The sequence below is a fragment of the Panthera onca genome, chromosome D3 (genome assembly GCF_046562875.1).
Source record: "Panthera onca isolate mPanOnc1 chromosome D3, mPanOnc1 haplotype 2, whole genome shotgun sequence".
In the NCBI taxonomy this organism is placed as follows: domain Eukaryota; kingdom Metazoa; phylum Chordata; class Mammalia; order Carnivora; family Felidae; genus Panthera; species Panthera onca.
This window is the reverse complement of record NC_138350.1, coordinates 79,854,555-79,869,994: the sequence shown is the minus strand read 5'-3', so window position 1 is coordinate 79,869,994 and position 15,440 is coordinate 79,854,555. Positions and strand designations below refer to the sequence as shown.

Here is a 15,440-nt window from a genome sequence, read left to right as displayed (position 1 = left end):
TGATTCCCTCATCTTGCCAGCTCCTTCCCAGCTAAAGGCTCCAGTGACTCCCGGGAGCCCTTGCCCCTTGAAGCCCAGCCCTGGTCTCCAGGACCTGCTTCGCCCCACACTGCAGCAGAGGGACCATCTGACTGGAGACCTGTGGTGTCTGTTGCAGGGCACTGGTGCTTCGCGCAGCAGACCAAGGCCTTGGCTTCTGTCTGTGTACTGTGTTGATCCACTTAGAAAATGCTTCCCAGCTGATATCAAAGAGGAATATCCCAATGGAAGATTTTCATTTCTGGGTTCCCCTAGGCCTCCTGACCGCCAGCCCTGCCCTGAGGGAAGTGGAAAGACTCTGTGTTTCCCTGGCCAGGGGTCTCCCTGAGCTGATGCCGTGTTCCTACTGATGTGGGCTTAGGTCGACCCCCACTCAGAGAGGTAGCTGATTCTTCTGACCCACACGGTTGGGATCCCAAGGATCCAAAGGAGCCTTCCTGAACCAGGTTTTAGTCAAAGCAAAAAGGTTTTCTGGTTTCTTATCCTCAGGTTTCCACTCTTGCTCAACAGAATCGTGTCCTTTCTTCCTTCCTCTCTCCTCCTGATCACTAACCAAGGTCTTTTTGGAATGATTTGCTCCAGCCCTCTCCAGCAATTTTCAACTGCTCCCTTCACCTTCTTCCTAAAGTATCCACACACGCCTGCACCCATGTACCCCCATGCACACATGCACGCATGCACACATCTACATACACACACACACATGCATACACACATGCATGCATACACCTACACGCATGTGCATACCCGCATGGATGCACACACCTACATACACACCTACACGTGCATATATACATGCATGCATGCATGCACACACCTACACATGCATATACACATGCACGCACACACATACACACATATATACATGCATGCACGCTCACACCTACATACACACCTACACATGCATATACACATGCACGCACGCACATACACACACATATATACATGCATGCACGCTCACACCTACATACACACCTACACATGCATATACACATGCACGCACACACATACACACGCATATATACATGCATGCACGCTCACACCTACATACACACCTACACATGCATATACACATGCACGCACGCACATACACACGCATATATACATGCATGCACGCTCACACCTACATACACACATACACGTGCATATACACATGCACACACACACAAACCTACACACATATACATGCATATACCCATCCATGCACACACCTATGTACACACATACACGTGCATATACACATGCATGCATGCACACACCTACACATGCATATACACATGCATGCACACACATACACACGCATATATACATGCATGCACGCTCACACCTACATACACACCTACACATGCATATACACATGCACACACGCACAAACCTACACACATACACATGCATATACCCATGCATGCACACACCTACATACACACCTACACGTGCATATACACATGCACGCACACACATACACACGCATATATACATGCATGCATGCTCACACCTACATACACACATACACGTGCATATACACATGCATGCACATGCCTACGTACACACATGCGTATGCGTGCGCACACACCCACATGCTTACACGTGCACGTACGTGCATGCGCACCCCTGCATACACACATACACACATACATGCACACATGCACACACATGCACACACCAAGTCCCCATTTCAGTCTGTGACACCATCTTCCAACCTTTATCCTAGGTGCAGACAACCCTGCGCAGTATAAACTGGAAGGCCAAACAAAAAAAAAAAGTAGGAGTTTCCTTATCTATCTGTCAGCGCCTCTTCATTACAGCTGAGCTAATTTGAAACGAGGTGACTCCTTGCCCCCACTGCCATACCCTAGGAGGATCTTTTTAAACAGCAGATGTTCATCTCCTTTGCCCACAGTGTGGGGACAAGAAGCCGTGGCTTCCCAGGTGGGCACAGGTGAGAAAGCGCCTGTCACGTCCTGAGAACATCAGGAGCAGTGATGAGAAGTGAAAAAGCAGAGGAGGCATGATGGCCAAAGAGGAGCCAGGACCCACACTAAACAGAAAGAGGCACCATGAAGACAAAGGGAACGGAGAACAATAAACAAGAGTGTGTTCTTGACCAGTCCCAGGGTGAAGAATAGTTTCCAGGAATTCTTTTATACGTTACCAGTGAACTCTACCGTCATCAACACTCTCTCTCTGGATCTTCCCCCCGGCCCCCCTTTAATTCTTGGAATCAGGCACAGCGGATAAACTGCTGACACTCACTGTCTCTGTCACAGACAACAGTTTCAAATTATTGGTGAGCAACTGGTGGTCACACAGGAGGGGGAGAGATGGCCAGACGAGAATGATCGATTGCGGGGGGCTGGGGATTACATATGCAGAGCAGAGCCAGGGAGGTCAGACTGGGGGTCCGCCGTCCTTGACCACATCTGTTTAAGCTCAGCAACGGTAAAACATCAGCACGGCAAGCCTGTGCGCCAAGGGGGCTCCACGCCCAGCCCAGAACAGGAACCAGAGGGGATTTGGGTGGATCTGCGAGCAGTGGGAGGGCGATCTCGAGCTCGCACACGCATATACCGCACCGGGACTGGCTGCAAAGCACGGTGTGGTCCTCGCAGCCTTTATTCCAGTGGGAACCTCAACATCCTTGAACGTGGCCTCAGGCTCCTCAAAGCCCGTTCCATTAGGGCCCTGGGGCTTCATCGAGCCTCCTCCCCTGATGTCTGCGAGAGCAGAAGCGACCTGACCGCGGACTCAGGCCCCGGACAGCCCGGTTGCGCGCTGGGGTCAGGGTCTCAGAGGGGGAGGCCAGGCGAGCCTTCCCCGGGGAAGCGGGGGCCTCGGAGCCGGTCGTTCCCCTCCAGGCCGGCAGGGGGCGCTGCCGCGTGCTCTCTGGCGCCGGCTTGCGGGAAGAGGGCAGTCCCCCTGTGCACACTCCCCAGGGCTGCACCCGGCTGGCCTGGCCTTAGCTTTCCTGGTCTCAGGCTTGGGGTCGTTTTGCCCTCGGGGCCACAGACTCAGGTAGAGCGAGCCCAGGACCAGGGGTGGCACCGGTGCGAACCGTGGGTACGTCCCGTCTCTGCTCGCTCCGTCCGCCCTCAGCTGCTTTCCCTTCCTCCCTCGTTCTGGCGTTCGTTCTCCCCTCTTATTCTTTTCCTTCTTCCTAGAGTCTTAGGTCCTAACAATGGGCAGCCAGCTTTGGCTGGTCCTTCCGTGGAATTGAACCTGCCCTGGATGGTCCTGCCGCAGCCTTGGGACATAGAGTGTCTCCGTGAGTCTGAAGCAACCAGAGGCGCCCATGGCGCCGGGACTGCGGGCCCGAATCGGCTTATGATCAGGTACAAACACGTGTTTTCTTTTTATTTTTTTTTTTTAATGTTCATTTACTTGTTTTGAGAAAGAGAAAGAACGAGCACAAGCAAGGAAGGGGCAGAGAGAGAGAGAGGGAGAGAGAGAGAATCCCAAGCAGGCTCCCCGATCTCAGCACAGGGCCCAATGCGGGCTCGAACTCAGGAAAGGTCAGATCGTGACCTGAGCGGAAATCAAGAGTCGGGGGGCTTAACCGACGGAGCCACCCAGGTGCCCCACAAACACTCCTTTTCGATCTTCACTGCTTCCGTGAAGTCCTCTACTTCCTGGCCAGACAGAGGACCAAGGTGGGGATGAACCCAATGCACAGGAGGGGGTGTGCAGGTGGTGTGGGGCAAGGGTGCAGGTGCAGTGCCTCCGAGGGGAAGGCTCCTCATCCTTCTGTGGGGACGGCTTGGTGGCAGGGTGAGGACTTTATTGGCGAGCTGGTGGGTATAAGCCTGGGGACACAGCTGTCAGAATACTCCTTGAGTGAGCAGAAAGGCTTCGTGAATGCCCTGAGCATGCCCAGCACTGAATTCATAGTTAGCCACGTCGGTGGAGTCTTCCCAAACGGGACCTGTGTCCTGGGGACCCATGGGTGCCCGACCCTGACCAGCGGTGAACTGCAGCCACGGCACGTCTTGAGCCACGAAAGGAAGCCAGAGGCCAGGGGCCAGGCACCAGGCTGAGGCTTGAATGCATACAAGGAAAATCGCACACCACCCCACACACACGTGCGCATGCACACACACACACACACACACACACACACACCCACACACGAGACCAACCTGAGAACTAAAAATAGGGCATGTACAGGAGACGATGGAGGGGACAGCCCTAAAGGAAATTCGTTTTTGACCATAGGGGTAGGAAAAGGCTCATCTCCTTCCTCAGTTGGCACAGTGGTTGGTGATGCAAGCTGAGCCGGCCCAGCCCGCTCGTCGCCTGGACTGTCAGTTAAACCGCCACCAGGGGAAAGCGCCCCACCTCGGGGCTGCGTTCACCTCACGCTCTGAGCCGGGACAGGCTGGGACGGATCCTTCCAGGTGTTGGCTGTTTGCTCAAAAGGCACGCATTGCAGCCACAGCCGCCTCCACTTTCCCCTTCCCCATCCCGGCCACGGGCCCCGCTGCCCCCAGGGAGGCCACGGCGTGGAGCTGAGAGGCGCCAACAGCTGCCCCCCGGGCGCCCGCCCCAGCATTAGAGTGTCGTTCAGGCCTCGGCTTCCCACCAAGAACCAAAGCTGAGTTAATAAGTCAACCATTTACAAGCTGCCTCGTACTCTTGAAAGATAAGGGGTGCCCTGAACCTGGCGATAAAATTGTCCAAGGTCAGAGGCCTCTGGGGGAGATGTCTTTGAAAAGTGCTGTTTCGTGCAGTCGGGGCCGCCTTAGCTTGTCCAAGCCCTCCCGGAAGAGGCACCGAGACCGGTCCCGTGCACCCACGGGACGTCGTGGGGCCGTGGAGTGCACCCTCGGATCACGCGTCCCTCAGGCTGGTCCTGAATCCTGGACGCCGGCGGCCCAGGTCTGGCTCCTTCTGCAGCCCTGCTTGAGGCCGCGGCTCTCTCATCCGTCACTTCCCCCACTCCCTGGGACCAATGGAAAGACTGTGGTGTCTGCCATCATGCGCTTAAAAATTAAAATGATTCCAACCATCACTTTAAAAATTCCAAAGAGTTCTGATTCTCTAATAATGATTACTTTAGCCACAATGCCCCTGCTCCTCCCCCTCTTCCTTTTTCTTTTCTTCAAGTGACACATTCTTTGAAAACATTTATTGCATTTGGTATCCCTGCTTGCCTCGTGGCCGGAGCCTGGTGCTGGCCCTGTCCTCGCTCTTAATGAACAGTTTCCAGCTGTGGCTGTGTCCCTCTGCCACCAGGACCCAACCCGTTCAGCAGGTCGAATTCACCAATTCCACTGATGTCCGTGATCCTTAAGTTACAGGTATGGGTAACAGCTGGTCTGTTTAGAATGAGCTCGAGCCGGGGGCTCCAAGACCCAGGGTACCAGTCCAAGTTCCGTCTCTAACAGGCTCTGTCTCCTCGGTCAAAACACTGACTGTCCTGGGACTCCGTTTCCTCAGTGATAAAAACGAGGATGTTCCCTCCTCTGCAAAGCGATTTAAAGCTCAGTAAGGTTCCTTCCAACTACTACAGCCTACACCTTTGCCATCAGCTTGATTCAGGCCCGCGTCCAGACAGCGTGTCGGCCTCTCACGGTGGCACCTGTTGCCAGCCTCACGCTCCGTTTTATCTGGAAAGCTCTAAAAGTCAAGATAGTGAGAGGAGGCTGAATGGCACTTCGCCCTCCAAATCGGGGATTCGGATCAAGCTGGAGGTGGGGGGTGGGTGAACTCAGTGCCCAGACTTGACATGTTAACCGCCGGATGAATTATTTTCACTTCTGTGAAAAGGCCTCTGCTATCTCTTCACCAAGAAGCCTGCCGCATCTTAAAACCAATGTCACGAGTGTCTTCTGGAAGGTGGAAATGGGCAGGATGTGGTTTGAACTGACAAAAAGATGAAGCGGCCCATTCCCCATCAGGGAGTTGGAAGTGATTGCACGGCATGAGAAGGAGAGACTGAGTCTTTCTGGTGTGGGGCCAGCTGGCTAGTCAAGTCTGGATCAGCCAAGCCAGTTCCTTGCTACTAAGACGGGAAACAACAATAACAACGAAAATCACATACACACCCGCCACCAAAAAGCAAAACCAAATCGACCAGCAATATTTCTTGCGTTCGATAGTAAAACATCGAAGGGGCGCCTGGGTGGCTCAGTGGGTTAAGCGTCCGACTTCGGCTCAGGTCACGATCTCGCGGTTCGTGAGTTCCAGCCCCGCGTCGGGCTCTGTGCCGACAGCTCGGAGCCTGGAGCCTGCTTCGGATTCTGTGTCTCCCTCTCTCCCTGCCCCTCCCCTGCTCATGCTCCATCTCTCTCCGTCTCAAAAACAAATAAAACATTTAAAAAATTAAAAAAAAAACCACATTGTATCTGTCTGGCAATGTTCACGCTGTAGAAAACATTCCTGTACACTTCAGGCTGGTGATAGCCTTCAGAGAAATGTAGAACCATGTCGGCGTTTCCAGATAGGAGCACCGACCAGGGTATGGTAATGAAGATGGCAAGATACAAGGCAGGCCCAGGAATCCCCCGCTCCCGATGTCTGACTCGAGTCTAGTGTCTGACTTCATGTAAACAGAGCCCCATTTCAGAGGAGACCCAAGGCAGAAGCCTCCCATGCCACATTGCACTGCCTTGGCCTGGGGGCCACAGCACCACTTTATGGTGTGCCCCTGTGCCTGTCACCTACTGGCCCATTAAGTCGCTCAGTCAAAGTCTGCTGGCTCAACAGTGGGCCGTCAGTGGTGAAAACACTCAGAGGCCACTAATCTCCAAAGACTCAGGTCCAGAATTCTGCACACTACGATGGGATCTTGTGGTGGAGAGGTTTCTGCCCTGCCCTCCTAAGCCAGTTAAATACATGAAAAGCTGCCTTCTTCGCTTTCCTGGAAAGGAGAGCGTTGCTCTGAAGCAACCGGGAGTTCAATGAGTACCTAGAAATGAGCGGCAGACTACTTTTCTCAGAATTTGGAGTCCACCTGGCTTTGTCACTTCGTGTCCCACGTGAGAGCACTTGCTCCCCCAGGTCCCACCTTCAGGGACCTTCCTCCGCGCATTTGTTGACACTTGTCTTTGCGGAGAGGAAGCGTTCTGAAGAAGGGCACGCTCCATCACCATTGTTGATTGGCTGGCTTGGCCATATTTCAGGCCGTTGTGCTGCCAAATGATTTTGGGGAAAGTGTCATGACATCTCTGGGCTTGGTTCCTCATCTCTAAAATTGGGGTGATGATAACAGCACCCACTTCGCGGGTGGTCACGAGGAGGGAGTGATGGCTTCCGGGGGAGTGCCGGAACAGTCCCCGGAATGGACCGTCGCCCCAGCGCATGGCGGCTGTTGTCCCTTTCGCAGGGTTCTCGAAGCAGCGTAAATCATAAAACCTCAGCCAGCTTGTTTTCTTCACAGACATTATCCAGAGCAGCAGATCGTGTTTAATGTTTCCCTGGCTTCCTTCCCTCTATTTTCAGTCTCTGGGGAGGAAGGGGGTAGGGCGGAGGGAAAAGGAAGGACAGCCGTGTGTGCAAACACCACCTCTGTAAACGCCTCCGATTAATTCACGGCACTCAACCAAAATTACTTTTTATTTTTAGCTCACAGAAGCATTTAATATATGATAAAGGTTACACATCAATGGGGAAAGACAGGACCACTCAATAAATGAAAGCTGGAAAAAATGGCTAGTTATTTTGGAAAATGTGAGTCTATTTTTATTGTTAACCATCACCAAAAATTCTACAGATGGATCAGAAATTGGTGCCCTCCCAAGTCCAAAATCAAATGGATGATTTTCAGAATGAGACATGCCTTTCAAAGCATAAAAGCGGTAGAAAGGCATACAGATGGAACCATGTAAAATACAAGCCTGTGAAAATTGCAAAATAATATAATCAAGGGGTAAATGTCATGCCAGATTAAAATATTTGTGACATACGCAAAGGCCCGTTATTGGGTTAACTTATCTTTTTATTCCATTTTAAGAGCTCTTTGTATATTAAGGAAATCAGCGCTTTGCATCTCATTGTGTCATATGTCATTATCTACTTGCTTATGGTATTCTCTGTCTTGTAGAAGCTTTTAACTCCTATGCGGTTAAATTAGTAAATCTAACAGAAATTAATTATAAGCTGACTTCATTGTATATATATCTATATAGTCACCTTTAATGTCACCTGAGATCTGAGCCTTGCCAAGAATAATGTAAACTGTGCCAAAGCACTGTTTGTTGTTGCTAGAGTTTAAGTTGAGAGGGGTTATACAGAACTTTGGATCTAGACTCTCCTGTTGCCTTAAAAAGCTGGGGGGGGGGGGTGGTGAACACTGTTTTTGTTGGAATTTTGACATAAAGCTGCCATTCTTAGAGCCTTAAAGCCCTGTCTGTTTTCAGTCCATGCCCTCATTTCTTTGTCTGAAATACCAACCAAGTCACCAGCTCTCACTGAATGTTTTCAGAGGCAGAAGCCAGAGAGTTATCGCAGCCATGATGGCTGGCTCCGTGTGGAGTGGCAGGCACCAAACATTCTGTGATGTTCCTCTTCCTACTTTCCAAGGTCTCCTGCCTCCGTGTAGGCTGGATATCAGCATACCTAGTTCCTTCACTGGTTTCTATCCTGTTTTTCAAAGCTGGGCATTTGGAATTTCCCAATACGGACTAGAACAGGTAGGCAGGGAATCAAATGCTCCCGAGGAGGTGTCTCTAAATTTCCATGAAGTTTTTATTAGTTCTGGTAGGCAAGAAGGAAGGAAGGAAAGGAAGGAAAGGAAGAAAGAAACCCAGCAAGTCATTTGTTAAAGTCATAAAGCTGAACTAAATGGATAAGGTCCTCTAATTGACCTCGAGGAAGCTCAGGGACACCGTAGATCAGCTGCTAAATGACTTGTGATGTCTCGATTTAGAGAAGATGTCTGGCTCCCTAGCAGATCTGTCTGCCCATAAATTTCTTGATTAGGCTAAAGGCCTCCGCCAACAGAGCCAGATCTTCAACTCAGGATGTCCCCTTGAACTAGTATCGTGACAGAAAGTGCATTGGACGTGGGCGACCCAGTAGTTAAATTTAAAATTGTGCTCCTCGTTCATTTCCAAGAGATCAATTTCTTAGTCCAGGTGGGAGATGGGAGTCCCCACGCTGTAGCTGTGAGGCTCCTGGAGGTTTATTAATGGCATCTGCGGGCTGGAGGCAGCCTCTCCTTCTGACTTCATGCTGCCTGCCCAGGATGCCTTGTTTTAAGTACATCAGTGCCCCTTGTGGGAAAATACTGTTAAACATTTATTTCTGTTGGGTCAGTTCAGGCTCCACGAGACATCGCTGAAATGCCTCAAGTAGGTTCTTAGTATAACTCACTGGCATCGAAGATAAGCAGAGAGCTGCTAGTGTGCCTCAGTTGTCTGTTCAAAAGAGGACAACTGGTTAAAGAAGCCGCATGAAATTTGAAGCCTATGTACCAACTTTTCCACTCTTCAACCATTGGAAGTGAGAATATGGACAAAATACTCCTATTTGTTTATTTTTTTTAAAGTAGGCTTGATGCCCAATGTGGGGCTCAAACTCATGACCCCGAGATCAAGAGTTGCATGCTCCACTGACTAAGCCAGCCAGGTGCCCCCAAAGACTCCCTTTTAACTTACTGTTGGGGCACCCGGGTCGGTTAAACATTCGACTCTTGATTTCGGCTCAGGTCATGATCTCCTGGGTTCGTGAGATCGAGCCCTGTGTCGGGCTTCCCACTGATAGCATAGAGCCTGCTTGGGATTCTCTCTGTCCCTCTCTCTCTGCCCCTCCTATGCTCATGCTCCCTCTCTCTCTCCCCCTCTGTCTCAAAAATAAATAAATAAACTTGAAAAAATAAAAATAAAAGTAAATTACTGTTTACAAAAAATTTTTTTTTCTGTTTTCCTTCTTTCTTTTTTTTGTTTTACTCTGAGTATTCTTTCCATCAAGAAGAACAAGCTTATCATAGAAGAAGTGAAAATCTTGCTTAGGAATGCTTTTAAAAAATGCAAAGAAACAAACAAAAAAAACCTCAAAAGTTTTTATTTTCTGGAGCTTTCTTTTCCCAAGCAACTAACCTATTTTCTTCTGGGTAAGGATTTCCTGCTACCAAGTATAACCTAAAGAGCCCTCTCAACCAGGAAGAGGCAGCACCAAAAATCAATAGCTATAACCACAGATCCTGCCCAAACAGGATTGCTCTGGGATGAAATTACCTATGTCAGTGATTCCTTAACAATGGTAGTCAAAGCCATTGACATTGGATCACATATCCCAAGCATCTTAAATTAATTGAACATTAAAGAAATGAAACCAGGCTACTTGATTTGTACTTCTGTTTGTAAACATGAAACGGAATACTCAGAGTGTCCCTTGGATCCTCTGGTGGAACAGTTACTCCTAGGGGGAGTGCTTAGAAGTACCTGATAGCCCATGATTTGCACATGAATTGGTATTTTGATCTTATCATCTTATGAATTTCCTTCCCGTTCCTTGTCCTCCCACCAGCTTTACAATACCCTAAATACCAGCAACAAAGGAAAGCCTTGCCCCTCTTGTAGCCAACTCATAGGAGACCTAGAATTTCCCTCCTGCGAGGCTAGCACACTCTATTTCTGCATTGACATCCTGGACAGGCCAGGACATCCTGGATCGTTCCTCAGGCCGCCCCCGACCCCCACATAAATGGGGAAAAGCTTTCTTTAAATTCCCTGGAGGTACAGAGATTGTGTGATATATATGAATCTCATTCCACAAACTCAGGAAAAAATAACACATTTCTTAATTTTTTTTTTTTTTTTTTTTTTTTTTTTTACTGTTTATTTATTTTGAGAGAGGGAGAGGGACAGAGAAGGAGCAGGGGAGGGGCAGAGAAAGAGGGAGAGAAAATCCCAAGCAGGCTTCTCCCTGTCAGTGCAGAGCCCAACAAGGGGCTTGAACCCAAACCGTGAGATCGTGACCTAGCCTAAATCAAGAGTTGGGTGCTTAACCGACTGGCTGAAAAGTTGATCTTATTCTTGATTGGTAGGGGGAGTTTGGAAGCCCCAGGGTCCAAGACCGAGCCTCATCGGGTACCCCACAAACCAGGCACTGAAAGGGAGTAAAGATTGGGCTCTCCTTTCTCAGGGGCGTCCACCATATTGCCCACCTATGGTGCCCGCATATTGATATATTATGTCTTCCCTTCCTCTCTCTCTTTACGTAAAACATCTCCCTGGCCCCCCAAAATATTCTCTTTTTTCAGCATCTCTCTAATCATGTCCGGTTGGAGACGTCTAAAGGGGAAGTACTTGCCTGAGCCCTCAAAAGCACACCCACTCACACCGCACCGAGCAGCTGGTCCTCACCTTAACCCTCTGGAGAAACTCAGGCTCCTCTGAACACAAAGGGCCTTGTCTGCAGGCAACTTCCACTTTCCCACTGCGATGGAAACCTCCTAGACAAGGCCGAGTCACTGTTGACGGCCTTCTGTTTCATCATTCTATTTTAATGTCCATTTATTTATGTGAACATGAAGCACACCAATTTCATCACTCGTCTCTAATTATTCCAACACCTGTCCCCGTCTCGCGACTCCTTCTGTGGCCACTGTTTCTGTTGCCTCTCAAGTATGGTGACTAGTTTCCTCAATGTTTGCCGATCTGTGTGGTGAGCTCCTGTTCCTTGGAACTGTACCTGTGGTAGATCTGGATTTGAAGTGTGTTCCTTCAAGAGAGGTTTCATGTTTGCTTCTGCCTGCCACCCAGGCTGCTACTGGCCTGGAATCCTCTTAAGCAAAATTTGGGGCTTAGTATTTTGGGGGCCCCTGAAAACTATGAACTGTGGCCACAGACCACACGGGAGTGTAGGCTTGTGGTTAGGAGCTTTCTCGGGAGATTTTCTTGGGGAGACTTCATGGGAGACTTCTGGTTTCTCGCTTCATCCGGAGCCAAGATTTAGACAAGCCAGTGTTCTTGTTGTTCTTCTGTCTGGCGGTTTCTTTCTAGTTCAAGAGTGGCACTCATCAGAGGTCTTGGCTTCGGGTAGGTATCTCCAATCTGACCGTCTTTCACCTCACAGGCATGAGCTCTCCACAGCGTTCTAGACCTTGGGTTTTGAGAGATTATGTAGCTCTGGTGGCAGTGGATAGAGCCGAGGACCACACAAGCTGGAAGGTCAGAAGGATGCATCCTTTCAAGGCTTTAACAGTTTCCCTTTCTTTCCCTTTCCCTTAGCCATACATTTATAAAGTTAGATAAGGGACGTTTCTTCAAAGACCGAGGCTGCCATATTGCCCATGCGACTTCCCACCATAGTCTCTCTTTTTTTGTTCCTGTTAATCGTGTCTCTCTCTCTCTTCCCTTAGTCCTTCTGACACTTTGAAAACCACATTCCTGTATTCTTCTCCGTTTGAAATACTTAGCTACAGTTTTTGTTTTCCTGACTGAGCCTCTGATCCAGACACAGTCCCCGAGTCTGACTCAGCCCCTCGGTCCTACCCCCCGTCTTCCTTCTTGCCTTCCCATTGCAGGGACCAGCAGGTTGTGGATAAGAAAATACAAAGCTAGGGGAGCCCGGGTGGCTCAGTTGGTCCAGTGTCCAACTTCGGCTCAGGTCATGATCTTGTAGTTTGTGAGTTGGAGCCCCGGGTCGGGCTCTGTGCCTGGAGCCTGCTTGGGATTCTAGGTCTTCCTCTCTCTCTCTGCTCCTCCCTGCCCCTCCCCCACCAGTGCTCTGTCTCTCTCTGTCTCAAATAAACATTAAAAAAAAAAAAAAAAGAAAATACAAAGCTAAAACAAACTTGAGCATCTCACACGCGTCATTTAATGCAATTGCCCAAATTAGTGTATGGGAAAGAAAAAGTGGGAGTCAGTGCTAGGTTCAGATTTTCTGTGCACTTGCTAGTAGTGTTCCCTCAGGAAAGATACTTCGTGTCGTAGATCGGATTGTGTTCTGCAAAAGAGGTGTCGAAAATCTCGCCCCCAGTGCCTCAGAATGTTTCTTATTTGGAAATAGTCATTCAGGTATAATTAGTTGGGATAAGGTCTTCCGGGAGTAGGGTCGGTCCTTAATCCAATATGACTGGGGTTCTTTTTTTTTTTTTTTAATTTTTTTTTAATGTTTATTTCTTTTTTGAGAGAGAGAGAGAGAGAGAGAGAGAGAGAGAGAACAAGTGGGGGAGGGGCAGAGAGAGAGGGAGACAGTTATATGACCGGCGTTCTGACAAGTAGAGGAGAAGGTACAGACAGGACACGCAGCAGAAGGCCACAGGAGGACACAGGTAGAGGCTAAAATGACGGCGACTGCAAAACCAGGAAGCCCACGGATCCACAGCTACCGCCAGCAGCTAGGAAGAGGAAGGCAGGCTTCTATCCAGAATCTCAGAGGGAGCATGGTGCCACTTCCCCTTGAACTCATACTTCCAGGCCCGAGGACTGTGAGAGAAGAAATCGTTGGGTGAGCCACACAGTGTGTGGTTCTTTTTTAAGTCAGCCTGAGCAAACTAATATGTTACCTGAGTCTGTTTCCTTATCCATAAGAGTGGATGGTAACACTTTTATACAGTCCTTTAAAAAAAAAAATGTTTATTTTTGAGAGAGAGAGAGAGCAGGGGAGGGGCAGAGGGAGAGAGAAAAATCTCAAGCAGGCTCCATACACAAAGTCCGATGCAGGGCTTGATCTCAGGACCCTGAGATCATAACCTGAGCCGAAACCACCAGTCGTATGCTTAACAGACTGAGCTGCCCAGGCGCTCCTATACAGTCCTTTAAAAAAATTGTTTTTTCTAATTTTTTTTACATTTATTTATTTTTGAGAGACAGAACTAGACAGAGCATGAGCCGGGAAGGGGCAAGGAGAGGGGGAGACACAGAATCCGAAGCAGGCTCCAGGCTCTAAGCAAGCATTCAGCACAGAGCCCGACGCAGGGCCTGAACCCATGAACCTCAAGATCATGACCCGAGCTGAAGTCGGATGCTCAACTGACTGAGCCACCCAGGCGCCTCTTAATTTTTTTTTTAATGTTTATTAGTTTTGAGAGAGAGCGAGCGAGCAGGGGAGGGGCAGAGAAAGAGAGAATCTGAAGCAGGCTGCAGGCTCTGAGTTGTCAGCACAGAGCCCGATCTGGGTCTCGAACCCACAAACTGTGAGATCATGACCTAAGCCAAAGTCGGACGCTTAACTGAGCCACCCAGGCACTGCTAAAAAAAAAAATTTTTAATGTTTATTTATATTTGAGAGAGAGCAAGATAGTGCTGGAGTGGAGGAGAGACAGAGAGAGAGGGAGACGCAGAATCCAAAGCAGGCCCCCGGCTCTGAGCTGTCAGTGCAGAGCCTGATGTGGGGCTCGAACCCACGAGCCACAAGATCATGTGCTGAGCCTGAGTCGGACACTCAACCAACTGAGCCACTCAGGCGCCCCTTTAAAGATTAAACTAAGACAATGTGTGCACAGCATCTGGCTCCTAGAAGGCAAATAGGACATAGTAACTGTTACCATTATTTTGCAATGTTGAGCCGGCTCTTGCTGGCTGCGCTCCATTCCTGCCCACAGTGCCCGCCTCCCTACACCCACACCCACACCCACGGTGTGTCCGTTCTATATGTAACCCTCTGCTATGTTGTGGCGAGGCGTCAGTGCTTTTGTCCCTTTCAAAACTTCCGGAATGTTCACTTCAGCTAGGCTTCACCTGGATGAAAGGTTTGGCCAACTGTGAAGGGATGGCCCAGGAGATAGGACAGTTGGATAACATGTTCTCAGCTTGGCCCTGCCCCACGTGGAGGCCCTGTTCCCTGTGGCTTTAACGTCTGTGGCCTTAACCTCTAACCACAAGGAGTTGCCAGTTGTAAAAGTTGAATAGAAAGCGCAGCTAGCTTACATTTGCCAAGGTGTTTGCCCATGATTGATAAATAGGAGATAACTTCTGTTCTTTCAGTGTGCCTTATTTTTAAAAAAGATTGCTGGTGGTACCCCAAACTCAGACGGACGGAGACGGCGTGGGCTTGGTTCGGTTGGGTCTGAATCTATATGGGGGTCACAGGGAGAAAGGGGGTGTATAGCACCTGATCCCTCCTCAGGTACCCGAGGAAGCTGCTGCTGATTCTTGCTCCCGCTGAGGAGCACTCGAAAGGGATTGTTCAAAGGAAGTAGGTAGCTTCCCAAAATGTCCACAGTGGGGATTAGAAACAGACAGGCTGCAGCCTCACCCGCGCACACGCACACACACGGACACACACCAGGAGAGCCCAGCTGCAGGGAGAACGTGGATGTGCCCTGCCCGCCTCTGGTGTCCCCTCGTCTCTGGCTACCGGCTGCTCTGAGCTGGAATCGGAGCAGCCACAGACCAAAGACGCCACCTGCAAATCTGTGCTTGTAACTCCTCGATGGCGCCAGCCCCGCTCCGTCTCCTCCACTGGCTCAACAAATCAGGATTCTAGAGAAAAGGCAGAACGCAGGACTGACCTGC

General features: G+C 49.8%; 1 long non-coding RNA gene across 1 annotated transcript in view; it reads left to right on the top strand.

Moving 5' to 3' along the window:
- Positions 1 to 3,204: 3,204 nt before the first annotated feature.
- The window catches only part of LOC132666076 (uncharacterized), a 45,105-nt gene continuing 32,869 nt past the window's right edge, over positions 3,205 to 15,440 (top strand). Inside the window, exon 1 of the long non-coding RNA XR_009604465.2 lies at positions 3,205 to 3,368. This is a non-coding gene — a long non-coding RNA (uncharacterized LOC132666076). The remainder of the gene's footprint in view (positions 3,369 to 15,440) is intronic.